The sequence below is a fragment of the Zootoca vivipara genome, chromosome 3 (genome assembly GCF_963506605.1).
Source record: "Zootoca vivipara chromosome 3, rZooViv1.1, whole genome shotgun sequence".
Classification (NCBI taxonomy): Eukaryota; Metazoa; Chordata; class Lepidosauria; order Squamata; family Lacertidae; genus Zootoca; species Zootoca vivipara.
This window is the reverse complement of record NC_083278.1, coordinates 7,111,339-7,131,493: the sequence shown is the minus strand read 5'-3', so window position 1 is coordinate 7,131,493 and position 20,155 is coordinate 7,111,339. Positions and strand designations below refer to the sequence as shown.

Sequence of the window (20,155 nt, the reverse complement as noted above, 5' to 3'; positions counted from 1 at the left end):
CGTGTCACATGATGGCTGTTCGTTATGTTCCCTATATAAGTCCCTCTGTAAATTGTCAGCCTATTATGGGGTACGTTTGCTTTATTGCTGGTGGCGGTGGGCTGTTGCTGTTCAAATTTCAATTGTTTTTGACAGCAAGATTATGCATCCTAACAAAGGGGTGGAGTGGGGAATAGCCTCTATATCTGTCATCTTTGCAACTAAGAAAAAAACGAAGCCCAGATTTTTGGGTTACTTGTGGGGTGAAGGGAGATGACGACTGTTTCAGTGCACTTAAGCAATACATTTAAATGTGTGATTTATGCAGTCTGACATTGACTTTAATTTAGCTCATGTTACAAGTCAAGTAATTCGGTCCTTAATGAAGTGTGTTTCGCATGACATACTGAACATGTGATCTGACAATTGCTGCTTTTAAACAGGCCTAAGTTACATTTTCTTTTTGTCATTGAAAGTGGCCTGTCAGTTCATAAACTTGAAACAAGGCCTGCTGACCTGTCATTTTCCCTGAACTGTGTTATTGAAGTCTATGGAAGGCATACATTACAATACGCTCTTGTTGTAATCGGATGAGAGGCAAGGAAAAGGGGCACACTGGTTGCACTGTTATACAGAACACTTCAGAATTGGGTAGGCAAGTCCCACCTCCACGCACACATTTTTGAAAGCAAATTAGCGGAGGGAAAACAAAGAGATTTCTTTAAAAAAAACAAACCCCCAAACAGAAGGAAAGTACAGTACTCATCTGCTCAAGGAGAGGCTGACCACGAATATCCAGCAATTGAGACACCCCTAAGGCAAGAGCAACTGCTGAACGCCGCTGGCCTAAAACATTTTGATGCCTGAGGCAGAGGACAAGATGGTGCCCACTCCATTTCATGCCATTTCACATAAGTGGACTGCTGGGCATAGCTGCCAAGTACCCCGTTTTCCCTGGGAAACTCCCGCTTTTACTTACCCTTTCCCGGTGGCCCCCCGTATCACTTCGTCTCCCGTTTTTCTCCGTTATTTTCTCCTGCCGGCGGCCATTTTTTTCCTTTCCGATTTGCCCTTCTATGGGCACCAAAAATGGCCACCGCCAGCTTCAAAAGTCTCATCCACGCATGTCCGGAAGTGCATAGACGCGACTTCCGGTGTCGGTGTCGGCCATTTTTGGTGCCCATAGATGGGCAGAGCGACACCGGAAGTTGCGTCTGCGCACTTTCTGACATGCGTAGAAGCAACTTTTGAAGCCGGCGATGGCCATTTTTGGTGCCCATAGAAGGGCAAAGCGACACCGGAAGTTACGTCGACGCAACTTCCGGAGTCACACGGCTGCCGATCCAGGATTCTGCAGTCCAGGACTTGGAAGGTAAGTTGCTGGGTGAATATTACCTCAACACTGTGCTGGGAAACGCCAAGGCCAGTGCCTCTCCCCCAACGCAGCGCCGCCCAGGATGATTCATCATCACTCCAGTGTCCCATCACGCTGATGTGACCCATATCCAAGAACATGAGCACACGACAGCAGCAGAGTCCAAACGGAAGCCGAGCCTTGAGGTGTGACATCTAAGCCTAATTTGTTATGTATAAAATCAAATGTAAGAGAACAAAGAAAACATGGCTCCTCTCCTTCTTTCTGCCTCGGAAAGAAGGGAATAGCAAAAGCAATACAGAACGGAACGTCCACTCACAAGACTCCAACAATCAGTGCTGGGATGTAAACACACAGACATGCGATAAAACTGGGGTAGTATAAACACTGACAACTGGGAAACACTGGCCTGCGAGCGCTCCAGTTGGAGAAGAGCCTTTACCAAAGGTGTCATGGGCTTTGAAGACACTCGAACTCAGGACGCAAGGGAGAAACATGCTAAGAGGAAGGCATGCTTGGCAAATCCACACCACGATCAACTCCTGCCCGGAAACCAATGTCCCCACTGTGGAAGGACGTGTGGAAGCAGAATTGGCCTCCACAGTCACTTACGGATTCATTATTAAAACCGTGTTTATGGAAGACAATCTTACTCTCCCACGAGTGATCACCAAACAAGAAGAAGAAGAAGAAGAAGAAGAAGAAGAAGAAGAAGAAGAAGAAGAAGAAGAAGAAGAAGCCCAAATGTGGAAACTATAGAAATTACCAATGATTGAGGAGTGGCAGACGAAGATGATGGACTATGTGGAGTTGGCTAAGCTGACTGTTAGGATCCAGAACCCAGGCGACCAGAAATTCCAAATAGAGTGGAGTAAATTTATTGGGTATTTGAATGATCATTGTAAAAATGTGAAGACACTAGCAGGAATGAAATAAATCTTGCAACAAAATGTAAAAATAGTATCTGACCATGGAGAAGAGAGGATCTTAAATATATAGGACAGAAACTGACAGTTAAAATGTGCATACAATCTACCTGGATTTTTTTTAAAAAAAACACCAGTAGAAGGGATTTGTTATTGTAATGTTGGTATATTTTAAAAAAGAAAATAATAAATTTTTTATTCAAAGTCAAAAAAAGAAAAAGGGCAAATCACTAATGCTGCACCACAAACAACCACAAGTGCCATGTGTGTATGTATGGAGTTACATAATATTTACATCCCAATGGGGTTAATAATCACAACTACAAGGATGCCCATCTTGACAAGTTTAGGAGATGGTTGTAGTTGAGGATTGCATATTGGTCTGTATTAGGTTACAGCAGCTATTTATTCAGTATCTCTACATCATGCGCTGGGCTAGGCAACAGGAGGCCAGGGGTAAAGGAAAACAGGGCTCCTGCACCTTTAATAGTTGTGCAGAAGATTGGGTTTCACCAGGTGTAGTTTGTAGAACAAGCATCAGCATCTGGCCAGCCTCGCTGGCAATGGAGGGAAGGGAGGAGGGGAGTATGAAAAATACGCTGATTTTTTAAAAAAAATATTCTACATAACCTTGAAGGCATGAGAAGGAGCCCTTATCCTTTGGGAACTTCAGCAGTCAGGTTGTCAACAGGGCAAGACAGTTTGAGCATATACCCCAATCCTGGCCCAACTGCACAGGCTGCCGCCTAGCTTCTGGGCCCATTACAAAGTGCTGGTTTTGACCCATAAAGCTAGAGTTGCCATACGTCCGGACATATCCAGAATACTACAGTCGGCAGCAGTGTCCAGGCAGAAATTGGTAAAAATATCTGGGAAAATCTGGACATATGGCAGCCCATGTCAGAAGTGCTGTTTTTCCATAAAAATAGCTTAGAAACTTTTTTTGGGGGGGGGGACACAATTTTGCTCAAAATGCTCCAGAAATTTGGGCAAAAGTAAAAACAGTCTGGATTTTCACTGTCTGAAATACAGCAACCCTCCATGATGCCTTAAACCTACCCAGACCCTGTGATCATCATCAGACCCTTTTTCATATGCCTTCTCCGTGAGAGGTCAGGATGGTGGCAACACAAGAACAGGCTTTTTTTGCAATGGCTCCCCATTTGTGCCAATGCTCTCCCTAGAGAGGCTCACCTGACACCATCATTATATATCTTTAGGTGCCAGGTGAAAACATTTTTCTTTTCTCCTTGGCCTTTGGCTAATTCAACAATCTGTGGCCTTTTAAACTCTATGTGTGGTGTTATTGTTTTTGTTTGTTACTATGTTATGTACTTTTGTGCTTTCATATTGTAAAGTGCCCTGTGATCCTCAGATGAAGGACAGGATAGAAATTAAATGAATAATATTAATTATATCCTCTTCTGCAGCTGGCCATCCTAGCCAGGCCAAATCATAGCTGTCAAGTTTTCCCTTTTCTCGCGAGGAAGCCTATTCAGCATAATGGAATTTCCCTTTAAAAAAGGGAGAACTCGACAGCTATGGGCCAAGTGCCATTGCTCACGAGAAGGAAGTCTGCCTGTAGCCCTTCTGCAGAGCTGCTTTTTAAAGGCATTTGGTCCTTATTTTGCATTCTCTTGTTTTGATCCCCAGTTGTGCCGGCTGAGCCTGCAATCTAATACACATGACCAGAGGATAAGTTCAGCTGAACTCAGCGGAGATTTCCTCTGAGTAGACATTCATAGGATTGCGTTGTTAAGAGGCTTCCTCTTGTGAATTGCCGTGATCTGACCAGATGTCTCATTTTTCACCAAAGCCGACTAAGTAACACTTTGCGCTCATGTTTTAAAGCGATCAGATTGAAGCCGGTGCCCCAAAATATCAATTTCCCTTTTTATTGCAGCAAAGCTAATGCCAATGTTTCTAATATAAACCCTTGCTTGTAAAAATTAATCATTTTGCCAACAAATGTCTCCTCCTGTTGGTGTAGGGCAAACCATTAAAGTAGAAGGGAAAATCCTCCTTGGAATATGTTTGTTTAAACAGTTGTATTCAGTGTGTTTTGCTTTATTAATATTGTATGGAAAGTGCTGAACAAAAAATAAAGAAATGGGGCTTTGCTTACCCAATAGGGCATTTTAGCACTTACCAAATTCAAAATGAAGTTTAAAGGACCATCTGCATATCACAGCTCTTCTGTGCCAGGAACATTTCAATCTGGTTGCTTTATTAATATTTGAAATCGAGCAGTGTTTTTGTGGGCAAAAGCCAAGTGAAGCTGAGTCTCATTGATTTCATGTGCCTATCCACTGAAATCAATGGGACTTAAAAGTGCTGAACATTGGCTAAAGCCTAGCAAAGATTCCACACTCCTTTGATGAAACATCTATTGTAACCACACAATTTCCTGTGATATTTGATGTATGTTATACAGCCCTGAGAAAATATTAGATTATGTTGTAATCCTGCTTTAAGATGTTACGTACAACAGTGTGTTTCTTCCCCTCCAATGTTGTGTAATTTCTGGAATTTTGTGTGCTAAATCTTCCAACTGGAAATTAGCTAAAGCGATAAGACTGAGCACCAGTAAGTTTACCTGGCTGAAAATCCCCGTAGACCCAGAATATGATAACTATTCTCCCCCATGAATTGTGGAGATGCCTTTAACACAGATGGAAAGTCAGACCAAATTGTAGCTCAATGTTTAAGTGTACTTGCATCTAAGAGGTTTCAGGTAGTAGCCTTGGAAACAGGATGAAATGAGAATGGAAGATGAAAGAGACTGGGATGCAACAGAGGGAAGCTGTAGCTGTAATAGTTGTGTTAGTAAAGGGAATTTCAACAGGGGCAACTTTTTCCAACTCCTTTATGCAAGACTTGACCCACGCCATGAATTTGGAGTTAAATTCAAAGCAAAAGTGTTTTGGAAACAGACAACTATAGCAAAACTCATATGGCTTTATTGGACTGGGATTTCACCAACTTTCCTGGAGCATATCAATGCCACAAGACAAAAAGCTCCTCCATACAGCCCACCCCAGGGTGAAAATGTCACATGTTTCCTGAAAATCTTCCAAAAGTCATTCTATTTCAGTTTTATTTCCTCATTTGCAAGATGGGATACAGAATCGCTCTGCCCTGCAGGGTTGTTGTGAAGATAAAGCCTTTGGGTGCTGCTGTCCATTATGTCTTTATATGGGAATAAATAAAGCTTGCTTCTGAGTAAACCTATCCATGAAAATGGCTTTATCAATTGTTATCAACAGTTCCATTTAGATGGAACATAGTTCTGGCATGAACCAGTCAGAATGGAAAAATCTGGTCTGGATGGGGGGGGGGGGGGGAAACCACCTAAACAGCAGAACTTTCCAGGGCAAGCTATCCCAGGAATTCTCCAACAATGCCTGCTTGTCACCTTGTGGTTTGCATACCGGGAGGCTGTGATTTAGCCACGGCATCAGCATACCATTTATATAAATTAATTAATGTTTGCTTGACCACTTTTATCCAATTTCTTTCACCAGCACATAAAAGAAAACCAGACATAAATTTCTCTTTCAAAACAATTGACTTACCAACTGCTGACCTTCTGTTCTGTCGTTCCAAGGATTGATTGGATATTGTTGAATTGTTTCATTCTACAGTAATTAAACATAAAATTAATTATGCTGGTAACCCATTATTTCTTTGAACCAAGGACTAAGTCATTTATTTTTGCTTGGTTACTCAATCTGAGAGTCTGACATCAGGCAGGAGAAAAGAGCCCCATTGTTGCAGGCAAGCGAAATAACCGTAGTACGAAGGAGCAATTTATGAATCAAAATATACCATAAAGGCTTCTAATTTCCGTATGCCCAGCATATTGTATTAAACTAATATAATTTGGTCTATCAATCTTTTAAACCATATATTTGGTAATTTAAACATTTCCTGGATGACTAATCACGCAGAAAGGAAAGCATCGAGAGGAAACACACTTCAGAAAAGAGAGCGAGAGGGAGGAGAAGAAAAGATAAGGGATAACAATTGGATAATGCTCAGTGATCCCAGGACATTATTGAATGCAGTGCTCGAATAAACCTTTGCTATGTTCAGCTTTGGAGCAAACGTCTAATATTTTCTTGCTGTGAAAGGATTATTAGTTCCATATGCATTGATAGAGTTAGGTGAAGACAGGACCATTAGAAAGGCATTCTGGCCCTGGCCAAATATACAGGCAGGTAGGCAAGCTCAGTGCCTTTTGTGGGGGCTGGTCTTTATTATATGCCATATTAATTGAATTATAATTATAATTTAATCAGAATTACTGAAATGTAGAAAGTGATCTTACTTTTCGAGCCATCCGATACCAGGGACTGTTCTGTTATTTACTTGTGACTGATGTAATGCTATTTGCTAACAAAAATATCAGCAGGCTACATTTTCACATTTAGACTTTGCTTGAAAGGTGACAAGAACCAGATAAAGCTGAAAGAATAAACATTATCCTTCCCCCCTGGTTGTCCTCCCCACAAATAAACAAAGTTTCTCTGATTCCCACTCAGTAAATCTGGATACTGGTGGTCACTTTGTTTTCTTTTCAAGGCAAGGTGCTAAGTTTCTTGCCGATATATCACACATGTGCACCCCATTTCTTTAGAAAGGTCATCGGGCCTCTTGGTCCTTATTTTTCTAAAGGTTTTGTCTGTCACTGGGAATTTCACATTCTCTCACTCTGGTGCTGAGCAAGAGACCGACCAGTCTACTGGGCTCCTACGCCAAGGCAGCGGGAACAATTTTAGAGTAACCTCCTCCTCCCCACTTTTATAAGGAAGCCTCCTCCTTCATGTTAGCAAAAAGGAGCAGCATCCTCTAAGGAATTGTGCCATCATTATCAGCAAGGAATGTGCATGCTACTTTTTAGCAAATAATGAAAATAATGAGGACTATGCCTGATCCTAGCTCAACTCAGATTTTGCCAAATGGATAGTGGATCCCTTTCATGGTTTGGAGTGAAAGATTTGTTCTGGAGTGCCCACAATTCACCTGGTATCTTCCACTAGTTGCCATGTTTGCTGGCTGTAGGCTCCCAATCCGTGGACTCCATTAAAACAAACTAGCAAAACCCACTGTGTCTTCATCCTCAGAAGAACACCTCCAGTCATTCATGAATCATTTGATGACCTTGTGATGCTACAGGAGAGATGTTGGCTACAGTTTGAAGGAAGCAATGAGCTAAAAAAAAGATGTCTGAAACAAGCAGGGGCCAAAGCCACAGCTCCCTTCAACAATACTAAAAGAATATTAAAACAGGAGACATGTTTAAGATTATTTTAATTTTTGCACTCAAAATTCACGAATGGCAAAATTGAGAAGGCCATTTTGCCAAATAACCTTTGAGGGAGGAATGAAATTCTTCAGCGGTTCAGGAGGATCCTCGAAAAGGAGATTTTCAAACAAGTATTTGCTGTGAAATTTTGGCCTACCCTTATTGTGAGCTACAAAGGGCTTTTCAGCCCCCACTGCCACATTTTTTCATTAGATCTTGGGTAGGAGTTTCAAACTGACAATCCTTTAAAAAAAAAGCTTTATTGAAATTAAAATACATATAGAAAATCTAAACAACTAAACAAAACAGAAAATTAAACAAAATTAAACAAAACAATACTAACAAAACCCAAATAATAAATAATATTGGTTAGTCAACTAACAAAGTAAAGAAATGATAATTACAGATTAATACAAACTAAGGCTTAAATAAACAAAAATTTAAACCCAAGTATAATAATTCATATATCTAGTTACAGGTAGGTAGCTGTGTTGGTCTGAGTCGAAGCAAAATAAAAAAATTCCTTCAGTAGCACCTTAAAGACCAACTAAGTTTATATTTTGGTATGAGCTTTCGTGTGCATGCACACTTCTTCAGATACAAATTCATATATAAATCATATATAAATGTATATATATACATCATTTATAAATCATATATAAATCTTAATTCAACACAAAATCAAATTATACATCAGGTTCTTTGTTCCATCTGACTGCATATATATACAACATCCTAACGAATAACCAAAGAAACTTTCTTCTCCCCCTACTTTGCCCCCCTCCCCCCTCTTCTCCCTTTAAAAATTGACTTCCAGTCCCCCTTTGCACTGGTCTTTTGTTTTTTGGATTGTGTTTTTAAACATACTTTTTCTCCTCTCTTTTTCTTCTGTTCCTTTTTTTGTGCCTTTTATATATCCACTAGAAGATTGTTTTTTTCTATTTGTTTTTTCTGGTATTGTTTAAGTAAAGAGCATTTGACTGCAAACTGACAATCCTAACTGTTGCATACATATGTTATAGAGCCTGTTCTTCCCTGTGAAACTCTCTGGTTTTGATTCATGTGTGCTCATTCAAATAAATCAGATGGTGTGTGTGGTTGTGCTGGGGCAGAGGCACTTACCTGACCTCCTGGCAGGTGAGTTGCTGCTGCTTACTGGGAGGGGAAGATGGCGGTGAGGTTGGTGTGCTGTATAGGCACTGGCCAATCCAGTCCAGCTTTCCTGCCAGTGCTTTTGGACTGTTGGTACTGATAAGGCCATCGCTTCTGCCTCCTACGAAGCAGCAGCAGCAACAGGTAAGCGTCTCCACCCCATCACATTGAATAGAATGAAACCAGAATTGTGGAAATTATTTAAGGCCAAGGGGGAAATACACGGGCAATCATTGTGCTTTTGAATGTCCAAAGTGTTTGATATACATTGTACGATAGGAGTCAGTATTGCTATCCATATTTTGCAAATGGGGATGGTGATGGTTGAGAAATAGTGGCACGCCTAAATTTTACTCTTTTCTATTGCAATGTAATTACCTTGTTAGCTATTTCAAGAGGTGTTTTGGGGCAAGTTAAGAAGCTGAGAAATGGAATAATGATGATGGTAAAAACCAGTAGTGGTCAGAAGGGCAGCTGCGATTACCTGACCTCCCTTCACTGCCCTGGATGTTCCAGGGGGTGATGGGAAACAAGGAGCACTGTTGGAAGATTTCACCCAAAAGCTTCCTGGTTCCCATGCTTGGATACTGCACTAAGCCAATGGTGCAATGGAGCCAGAGTGTGGAGGGGGAGGAGCACAACTTGAGAACTCCCACCCCACAAGAGATGATACAATCTTCTACCAAGGATGATGACATCATCTCCCTTCAAGTCCATGAGGTGATAATAAGGTTTTCAATTTTCCTTTTGGTGAGAGATTAGCAGAGGATCAGACATTGTGGAAGATAACCAAGCAGACCTGACCTGCATACTTCTTTTCTTAATGGGAGTTCCAGCTTCATGCTAGTAGTTTCAGTGTTAATGCTTCTTAAAGGTAAAGGTAAAGGGACCCCTGACCATTAGGTCCAGTTGTGACCGACTCTGGGGTTGCGCGCTCATCTCGCATTATTGGCTGAGGGAGCCGGCGTATAGCTTCCAGGTCATGTGGCCAGCATGACAAAGCTGCTTCTGGCAAACTAGAGCAGCACATGGAAACGCTGTTTACCTTCCCGCTGTAGCGATTCCTATTTATCTACTTGCATTTTGACGTGCTTTCGAATTGCTAGGTTGGCAAGAGCTGGGACCATGCAACGGGAGCTCACCCCGTCACAGGGTTTCGAACCGCCGACCTTCTGATCAGCAAGCCCTAGGCTCAGTGGTTTAGCCCACAGTGCCACCTGGGTCCCTGCTTCTTATCAAGACTTTTTTTGCATTTCTAATTAAAAGTGAAAGGCAGCATTTGAGCTGGCTCAAGGTCATTTGTTCAAACTCATCTGAACCTATACAGTTAGGAGTAAACACCACTAAATTCAATGGAATTTATTCCCAGGTAATTATGCTTAGGATCACAGTTATGCCACACTAGTAATCAGGGGTGTGAACTGAGGACTGTTCAGCCCAATTCCTGCAGGGAAACAACTAAGTTACCCATTGCCACTTCAATATGCTCTTACTTTCCTTTGATCCTATCCTTCTCCTAAGATACAAGGCTAGGGAGTCTATCATGAAGAGTTTCCATACATCATGGGTAGGCAGGGGGCAGGATGAGGCCCAATCGCCTTCTCAATCCGGCCCACAGACGTTCTGGGAATCAGCATGTTTTTACATGAGTAGAATGTGTGCTTTTATTTAAAATGTATCTCTGGGTTATTTGCGGGGCGGCCTGGCCATTGACCCGGCCGGAGGGCGGGTCAAAGGCCAACCAGAACCTGTGTGTGTGTGTGTGGGGGGGTACCTGTCCAGGTGTGCCTGCCTGGTGCCACAAACCCCGCCCACCTGTGGGGAATGGGAGTGCAGATATTGCGGGGCATAGAAATTCGTTCATTTCTCCCCCCCAAATATAGTCCGGCCCCCACATGCTCTGGGGGATGGTGGACTGGCCCATGGCTGAAAAAGGTTGGTGACCCCTGCCATACATCAACATTTACCCCTACACCACAGTATTAAACCACTTCTCATTTCCCTTTCGGGGTAATTCTTTAGCGTTTGTGGACTGTGGTGCAGTGCAGGTTTTGAGCCTATGCTTTTGTGGGGGAGGGATTGCACACCTGCCAAGTACGCAATTCTGTTTAAGCCCTGAACCATATCTGTGCAATGCTGGTAAACTTCTTGATCTCCTTTCTACGCAGTGTCTCTCAAAACTGCTGTTAGTATATAGATACAATGTTCCAATGCATAATTTTCTAGTTTTGTACATTTGTGGACATACAACTCAAGCTGATCTTTTATCAATGAATGAAAAGAAGAGGAAACATGAAAGGAGTTCATTGAGGTCCAACGGAATTTTGAGTCTGCAGATTCTTTTTTTTTTGAAGTGCATCAGTTTTTCAATGGGCAGCTAAGGCAGTTTTGCATGCTAACAGACCCTTGAAGAAACTGAGAGAGAAGTAGATACTGTAGCTTGGTTGCTGATAAAGAGAAGTGAGCGAGAGAACTACTGTACTGAGTTTCATGCTTTAAGTTTTGCGTTTTCCCTAGAATGGAAGAGACAAGAAAGAAAAATGATCAGCTAAATCTAGTCTTAAGACTGAAGTGGCTTAGCATGCCCTTGCAGATAATAAGCTGCTGAATAATGAATTAGCCAAGGGAAAAAAAGGAAAGAGAGAAAAAACACCCGTGCTAATGATAGTTTATGGTGGCAGAAAAGAGAAAGAAGAAAACCTGTTACCATGTGCTGCTGGTGTTTTCAGATTAAGATGGGGGATTAAGGAATTTTACTCAGCAATTTGAGATGCTTTGTTAAGAATAGAGGAGATTTGAACTGCTTTGTTCTGAAACCACATGTTAGTGAAAAAGCAAACAGGCACTTAATCCTGACAGACAGCAGAATTTGACATCAATTTGTCCCTTGGGAGGTGACCAAGAGTTCTTTGGGACAGACTAAGACTGCTGGGACCTAAAATGGCTTTGAGAACTTAATGCCAGCCCTTGTACCCTCATGGAAGCCCTCGAATGCCATAACTCACAATGGCTGGGGTCAACAGTTTTATAGACCCAAACAAGGCTGAGTGTTTAAAAAACACATACAAGGTGCCAAAGTGTTTACCAAATAGAGTTAAAATATGATCTAGTTTAAGGTCATGCCTTTAGCCTTAAAAGAGACGAAGCCAAGAGCGAAGAAAAAGCTGATAACTTTCCTGTTTGCAATGTTGGATGGTTTCCTGTAACAATAAAAATATAGCAACTGACATCTAGACAGTTGAATATATACAAAGCTATATAGTGGCCTCCGATATACACACAGCACTATCTTATGCAGTTCTTTAAGGGGGATTAGTTGGGTTGTGTTTTTTTTTAGACAACAACAACGCTGAACAGCTTTTTAAGGTCGGTCATAGTTGACCGTACTTGTTCCTTAAAAAATCTTATTGAAGCTGGCTTTATTTTTTCCATCTAAATTCAAAGAATGTGAACGTCTGGCAGCAAAGCTCAATTCTGATCCAACATTTGACTTCCTTAGTCCTGTGTTTCAAAGTGCAAATGTTGTACTGTGTAGAAAACTTGGCAAGTTCACGTTCCGAGCCACTCGCTACTCAGATCTACTTAGAGCACTCTTCTTAATAATCTTGTTATAGGAACGGGGGAGGATAAACTAAAAATTAATAGCAGCCATTCTGTGGTTTAAGTTTTACAATACAGAGTAAATGTATTCAACACACAACGCATGCACAAACTCTGTAAAAAATGCCCCCCCCCATGGAAATATAAACAGAGGGAAGTTGCAGTTCTACAGATCCCATTACTTAGGTAAGTAAACAGCACCAACCCAATCAAGTAAGAGCTGTATTGGATCGTTTTTCTTTCCTCTGCAGTTTATTAGTACTGAAATACCTTTTTTTAAAGAATAGCTATCTAGGTCCTAAGGAGACATACTTTAGGTAATTTGATAGACTTTTTAAATCTGCTTATATTCCATTTACAACATCCATAGCTCGTGATCATGACCTGGTAAACTTTTAATAGCATAGTCATCTATTGACTACAATATAAAATTTACATGTTTCAAAAATCCCCCCTCTTTTTTGGATTAAATATCTTTCTTTCCCATTAAGAGAAGGCATATTTCAACATAAAATACAATAAAATAACCCATATATGATCAGGGCCAATGACTATATTTTTAAACTTAAAGCAAAGCACAGAAAAGCAACCCCCCCAAACCCTCTCCTGTTTCTGGTTTTTAATGATCACATTAGGCAAAAGATACTCGAAGAACTATAAAAGAATACCTTGACCCTCTGTCCTTTTGAAAATGATCAGATGCTTGTTAAAATCCCGACACACGATGCATGATTTTCATTACCTTCTTGTACATAAAATAGCAAACGCTGAGAGTTAGATGCTATATCCTTCATAGGAAATACCAATTTGTTAATTCTGCTTTTGTAGAAGAGCAGATAACCCAAATCTTCTCTCTCTCTCTCTCTCTGTGTGTGTGTGTGTGTGTGTGTATAAGGATAGTGAGACATGGTTTTTTAAAAAAAGGATCAAAGAAGGGGTGAGTTGAAATCAAAAACACAGTATTCATTCATTTAGCTCTGCTATAGCAGAGCAAATCTAGGGTGACTCAAGGGACACAGTGTCTTGTAAAACATATGTACTTAATATAAGGGTCATAAAACTTATTAAATTAAAAGCTAGGTTAAAAATAGGAAGAAAATTTATGCGGCTGTCTGAAATAGCAATAATTTCCCTTTGGCCTTTCCCTTTGCTTGCAACCAACATGAGCTTTCTTTCTTTTCTTTTCTTATCCTTTCTTTCTCTTTCATTCTTTTTGGCAAAGAGATCATATTTTGGAATGGAAGTGTCTTAGTAAGTAGGCGATTTGATTACAGTACTCATACACTGTGACTAAACCTTAAGGCTTAAGGTAAACATAACTGGGTGCTAACAAGGAAAGGGGGCTCTTCAACGCCTCATTCCAGTGGGAGAGAAAGAGTGAAGATGGCTGCGATCCAAAGTCTGAACATGCAAAGTCTTCCTACTTTCTGACATAGAAGGAAAATGGTTCATGTGCCAGCCAGGGAGCATTTTCTGCTTCAGAAACTGAGCAGTTCTCTCATAAAATGATTCTGGGATACCGCTGGCAGGCATGGTCACCAGACCACAGGCGCTACTTTGTGGAAAAGTGCTGTGTGAAATTCTTCAGCAGGCAGAAGCATCGTCAAGCATGCATTCACCTTACCTGCTCACTCTGATGTCTGGTATCAGTTCACCATGTGACTGAAGCAACACCACATGATGACTTTCATGTCTAAATCAAGAGTCTGAAACAAGAGTCTTCTGTCTGCAATCACAATGTTTTTCGATGGAGATACAAAACATTAAATGGAAAGCAACCAAGTGATGCATAGCCATATGTGAAGCAGTCCTTTACATAGCTGCCAAGTTCCGGACTGAGAAATAAGGGACCGGTAGCAGACCGGAAGTAGCGCTGCCACCATTTTGGAACTGGGCGGAGCATGCTCAGAAGCTACTTTTGATGCTGCTCTGCCCTGTTCCAAAATGGCCGCCGCACCAGAAGTCGCACTGCAGCCATTTTGGAACTGGGCAAAGCAGCATCAAAAGTCGCTTCTCAGCATGCTCTGCCCAGTTCCAAAATGGCCGTCGCACCAGAATAAACTGGGGAAAAACAAAAAAATCTGTTTTTTGGGCTGGGGACAGCTGGAAAAACGGGGGTTTCCCGGGGAATATGGGAGACTTGGCAGCTATGGTCCTTTATGACTAGACACTCAATATGTGAACTGACACCAAAGAAAAGTATTGTTTCGGAGCTGGCATGGCTTGATAGTGTGACATCCAAAACAATCCATTTATGCAAAATAAAAATAAAATGGAAAAATTCATTGCAGTAGCACCAAAAGACCAACTAAGTTTGCCATTGGTATGAGCTTTCGTGTGCATGCACACTTCTTCAGATACACTGAAACAGATCCATTCATGCATGCAAGTTATCACTTGGTATTGCTACCATCAAGTGAGGAACATGCCGCTGTGAACATTATTGATTTGCCTAGGCCCGAAAATGTTTCTAGCTTTCCAAAACATGCCTGAAGTGGAATTAAAGCACCAGACATTGTTAGCCATAGCTTGCAACCAGCACTTCAATGTTCAACCTGATGTGATGGCCCATTCTAAAACAAGCCATCTGAATTTAAAACTAAGGCTCAGACTCATCCGCTCATGCTCATGCCTGAAACATAGCTGTTTTTATTTTGGTGGAATTTAGCCCAGGGGCATAGGAATTATTTAGGTTTGTGTGTCTTCAAAGTGACTTATCGCACCATAAGTAGCCATTACGTAAGTGGGTATTATGTAGGGAACATAGTCAGGCCAGAGAGTGTGACTATGCCAATTGCTCATGCCCCAGAACCTCACTTTTTAGAAAGGTGAGTGAGCATTTGTCAAAATTATTGCCAACTTGGACCTCTTCTTCCGATATCAGGTTTATTTGGTGCAAGTTAGAAGGCCAAAAACCAGCCCACTTTTTTCTTGGGGGAAAATGACACTATAATTGGCAGCCTTTATGAAATTTAAGCACACTGCTAATCATGTAATTATAGATGAAATATTAAAGAAGTGGACTAATTACACACAAGACTCTTGAGCCCAATTAAAGGAGCATCTGTAGTGTAACGTAAGGGTATTCTCTTCCACTAATAAGAGATACTTTTTTTTAACAACAGAGAATAAAACAGCTAAATTGGATAGGCAGTGGAGATTATAAATTTCCTATTAGCATATAAAATGAGGATTAACCTTATTTAATCACTTCATGCTTGATCATCAAAAGTCATGTTTCACCTCTATAATGTAGCAGTATCTAGTCTGAGGGGTGGGGGGAATCATTAACACGTTCAGTTAACAACATGGTTTTCATCTACTGATAAGAGCTGATAGCAACAAGGAAAGCCCCCTCCCAGGTCATTTAGAAAAATAACAAAGAGCTGCATTCTTCCAGCCATATAGTTAGTTGGGTGTCCTTCAACTAAAGTCAGAGGGACTCTGGCAGCCTAGATCCCGTCCACTTACAGGCAGACCAAAACCAAAACCAACCATTGGATTTCAGGACACTGGTTTTCAGGTCCTCCTATAATTCCTTCACCAAAGAGGAACGCCAAAGAAGGTAAAAGTAGTGCTTGTGATCCTGATATAGCTGTGTTCCAAGGAACTGTAAGTCATTCATTTAAAGACAGACAGGAAGTCTATGAAAGTGGGTGTCCTGTGTAACAAAGGGTTTTCTGGGATTATGTTGGCCACCCTGCAGCGCCTAGTGTCACTTCTATTGCTGTTCTGTAGGGTCCTGCGACCCTATAGAGAAGCTTTGCAGGGCATACAGGATTGGGAGCTTGCCTGCAAAGAGTCTTACACAACTGTGAGCAAATACAGGACTTAAAGAAAAAGCCTCTGCACAATAGAATCATAGAGTTGGAAGAGACCACAAGGGCCATGCAGTCCAACCCCCTGCCAAGCAGGAAACACCTGATAGAGCCCTTGAAAAAATAGATAGAGCCCTTGGTCACCTCATTCAGTTCCTAAGGAACTTCTCTGTTCTCTTGAATTTTATTTTTTAAAACAATGAAATTCTATCATTTCCCTCTCTTTCTTTTTCCCCGTAGAAACTTCATTTTGCCTCCAACCACCTATGAATTGTTGAAATAATGACATTTGTAGGTTCAGCGCAGGTTGGCTCTGCAGCGACCTAGCTTGCCCAACACACTCAGTGAGCTCACAGGGGCATCCAATGTCCATTTCTTAGGATGCCTTGCTGTAGATATGCACCCAATGTGTGGATAGGGTCGAGGTGTGTTTGGCACAACGGGCAGGAGCACTTGCCACCCTGCTCCCCTGTTGTGTGATGTTGAACACCTGAATAAGGCTATGTGCACATCACAGGTTAACCATATTTATTTATTTATTTAAACAATCGGTAGACCACTTGATCACGTTCATCTCTAAGTGGTGCACAAGCCTAATCATATGCATGTTTGTTTGGAAGCAATCCCTACGGAGGTTAGCGGGATTTATTCCTAAATTGGAGTGCACAGGATTTCATCTTGCATCTCTGAAGGCTTCTTTGATTAATGCTGTGGTTTGTGGACCAAAGAGGAAGGTCAGGATGTCCTCCTTCCAGTTACTGTCCAGGGGTCTTTTACCTTCAGTTGGGGAACTAATAAAGATTCATGAATGATTCCTGTGCAACCATTGATGCTTTTCGCTCGCAAGGATCAACATGCCACATTCTCAGGGACGAGAGGAAAGATATTATGAAGTGCCTTTCATGGAATGCATACGAAGAAGAAGAAGAAGAAGAAGAAGAAGAAGAAGAAGAAGAAGAAGAAGAAGAGTTTGGATTTGATATCCCGCTTTATCACTACCTTAAGGAGTCTCAAAGCGGCTAACATTCTCCTTTCCCTTCCTCCCCCACAGCAAACACTCTGTGAGGTTAAGGTCTGATTTTCCTTGTACACATGGAATGGAGGTGCTACTGGGAGAGGCAGTGTGGCATAGCCACTAATGCTGTGATCTCTGCACCGAAAATCCAGAGTTTGTCTCAGACATGGGGCTCATCCATACTTCTGCTTGTCCTGCCCCTTGGGAAAACTCAATCTTGACCACTGAATCACACCACAGCATATGCCAATCGGGTTTTCCTTAGATTGACGGTTTCCCTGCTTTAGTGCCAAAGAGTGGGTTTGCCCCAGGAAAGCAGCGGGACAAATAGAAAACTGCTTGGGCCCTTGCCTAGGAAGCATGGGGGCAAGAGGAAAATCGCTCAGATCCACAGGACAAGTGGAAGTTTGGACAAGCCCCCAGCCGTGTCTTCACAGGACAAGCGGCTATTTCTCAGTCTCACCCCCTTCACAATGGAATATGCGAATAAAAAGACTGTCCTCTCTGACATGCCTGCTGCAAGGATTACTGGGACAGTATGTATGTGGGATGCTTCAACAACTTAGAAGGAAAGTGCCATGTGAGCACTTAGTATTCTCAGGAGAACAGCGTGCTGGGGAGGGGTGGGGGGGAGTCAGATATTTCCATGATTTCTCCCAGAAAGTTCTCCAGCAAAATTGTAGTCTTTAATTTGTTCCTGCTAGTCTTTTGAAACTAGTTCAATTGGTACAAACAAATAAATGAAAGCAATATTGTAACTAGATGGAGACTGTTTGTGTGTGTGTTGCATGCACATAGCAGGAGTGTCGGTAAACTGCTGCAAAAGCAGCGCCACATTTTAGTGGTCAAAAGCTCTAAATACTTCTAAATACTGAAAACAGTTGTGGCAGATAGCTGTTTGTGTTCCTAAAGTGGTACTCTTCAAAAATTAGCACTTGCCGAAGTCATCTTTGCCGCTCACGCCACCTTTCCCACTTGTGGTCTGTTTCTCTTGCTTATTTTTGGTCCGAGAACTCACATCTAGTAAAAAATCTAGTGCAGCCTCGGATGCAAATTGAAAGTGACTGGGAATAAAAAGGGCTTTGCCATTCTGAGGGATTTGAGGTGTTGCACTGTCAGAGGACTGCGGGTGAAGTGACTGAATCCAGAAACATATCGAGAACTGTAAGGTTTCCTGCCGAGTCTGACATCAAACACACATGATAGAAAGTCCGCTGCATGCTTTTGGAAATTTGAGTTCAGGGACATTGCTGCAAACAAAATATGAGAACATATGTAAAGTAGCCTTCTAGTTTTCAAGGTAAAAGAGGTCTCTGCTCCCCCCGCCTCGCCTTTCCCCTTTACTTCTAAAAATATTTATGCTTAATTTAATCTTCACTAATGCCAAATGTACATAACATATTTTGAAAAGCCTGCTCTCAATGCCAGTTGAAATGTTATGGTGAAATGTCATGGAAGCTACCCAAACTGCTGCTTTGTGGCAGTGGTTCAGTGTGGGGGACATGATGACATAAGCTGCTTTTTCACATGCATCAGCCCCAGATGTGTTTGTCCCAGAAATGACCAAGAATGTGTGGCACCAACGCAGAAACCCCCCATGTTGATCAAACCAACCCACATGTTGGGCTACCTGCAAATGTTATGGGTCCTTTGTGGAGTCCCTGTGTGTGCCCATTTTATGTTTAATGAGGATGCTGTAATATTTGTAGCCTGTTGTCTTTGTCCATGGAGTTTTCTTGGCAGGGATACTGGAGTGGCTTGCCAGTTCCTTCTCCAGGTGGATCACGTTTAGTCAAAACTCTCCACTATGACCTGTCCATCTTGGGTGGCCCTGCATGGCATAGCACATAGCTTCTCTGAGTTATTCAAGCCCCTTTGCCATGACAAGGCATTGATCCATGAAGGGGATCAATGGATTCCCTTCATGGGAGGCAGTGGAAGACAGGACTGCCTGGCGTGCTACGGTCCATGGGGTCACGAAGAGTCGGACACAACTAAACAACTAAACCACAACAATATTTGTAGCATAAATGGACTTCCTCAAGCCACTTGAAATACCTGTTGGCCCACAAGGAAGAATATGGGGAAAGCAACTGTTTCGCCTGGTCAGCCGTAAGTTCAAAAGGAAAGGAGAGGAGAGGCAGGATGAAGGGGGCAGGCAAGCTAAAAGTGTGCTCAGACTGGTTATTACAATCACAATGAAACAGAATGAAATTTATGTGGGAATGTAGAGGGTGGCAGGAGAGGATATATTGTTTATTAATATCCTTCCTAATTTGTGCTAGCAAGTTTCTTCACTTAGCAGAGTGTGCATACACTCAATCGTGCCACGTGTGTGCGCAGAAGCGGCGCCTCTGCCTATGGGACTTTTCGGGTATTGGAGTATTGGAGCCTCAGCTTCAGGATCTGTCCTTCCAGTGAGCACTCAGGGCTGATTTCCTTCAGAATGGATAGGTTTGATCTTCTTGATCTCCATGGGACTCTCAAGAGTCTCCTCCAGTACCCTTGCATAGCCCCCCCCCCAAAAGCACTGACTATTCCACAACTCCCTTTCAAATTTCTGGTGCTCAGAAATGTGCCCACAGCCTTTATAAAGAGAGCAGCATCAAAACATGGCCTCCAGGAGGTCACCTAAGATGGAAGCTTCAACTTCAGCTTACCTGAAGCCTCTTGGTTGAAGGTATCACCTGAAAAGGGGCACACTAAAAATGAGCACGGGCATTAAAATGTTTGAACTGATGCTTCAGCTGCAAGCATGTGATAGTCCTCTGTGTGTGTTGCATTAGGACACTTCTGCAACGTGTGATGTTGCTCCGGGAAACATGCAAGGGAGCAGACTGCAGAAACATCTAAAGTGGCTCATACCAAAACAGTGATGAGCCTTGTGAGAAGGCCAGCAACAGTGGCCAGAAACTGGAATATCTTCTGTTGCCATGCATCCATTTTGCCTGTATCAGCTGTCTGAGCTGGGTATACCCACTT

The 20,155-nt window shown here is 42.1% G+C and overlaps 1 long non-coding RNA gene across 1 annotated transcript in view; it reads right to left on the bottom strand.

Moving 5' to 3' along the window:
* LOC132591825 (uncharacterized) overlaps nucleotides 1-13,193 on the bottom strand; it is a 28,472-nt gene extending 15,279 nt beyond the window's left edge. The window contains exons 1-2 of the long non-coding RNA XR_009557239.1: nucleotides 13,009-13,193; nucleotides 5,856-5,918 (exon numbers count right to left, since the gene is read on the bottom strand). This is a non-coding gene — a long non-coding RNA (uncharacterized LOC132591825). The remainder of the gene's footprint in view (nucleotides 1-5,855; nucleotides 5,919-13,008) is intronic.
* Between the last annotated feature and the right edge of the window lie 6,962 nt (nucleotides 13,194-20,155).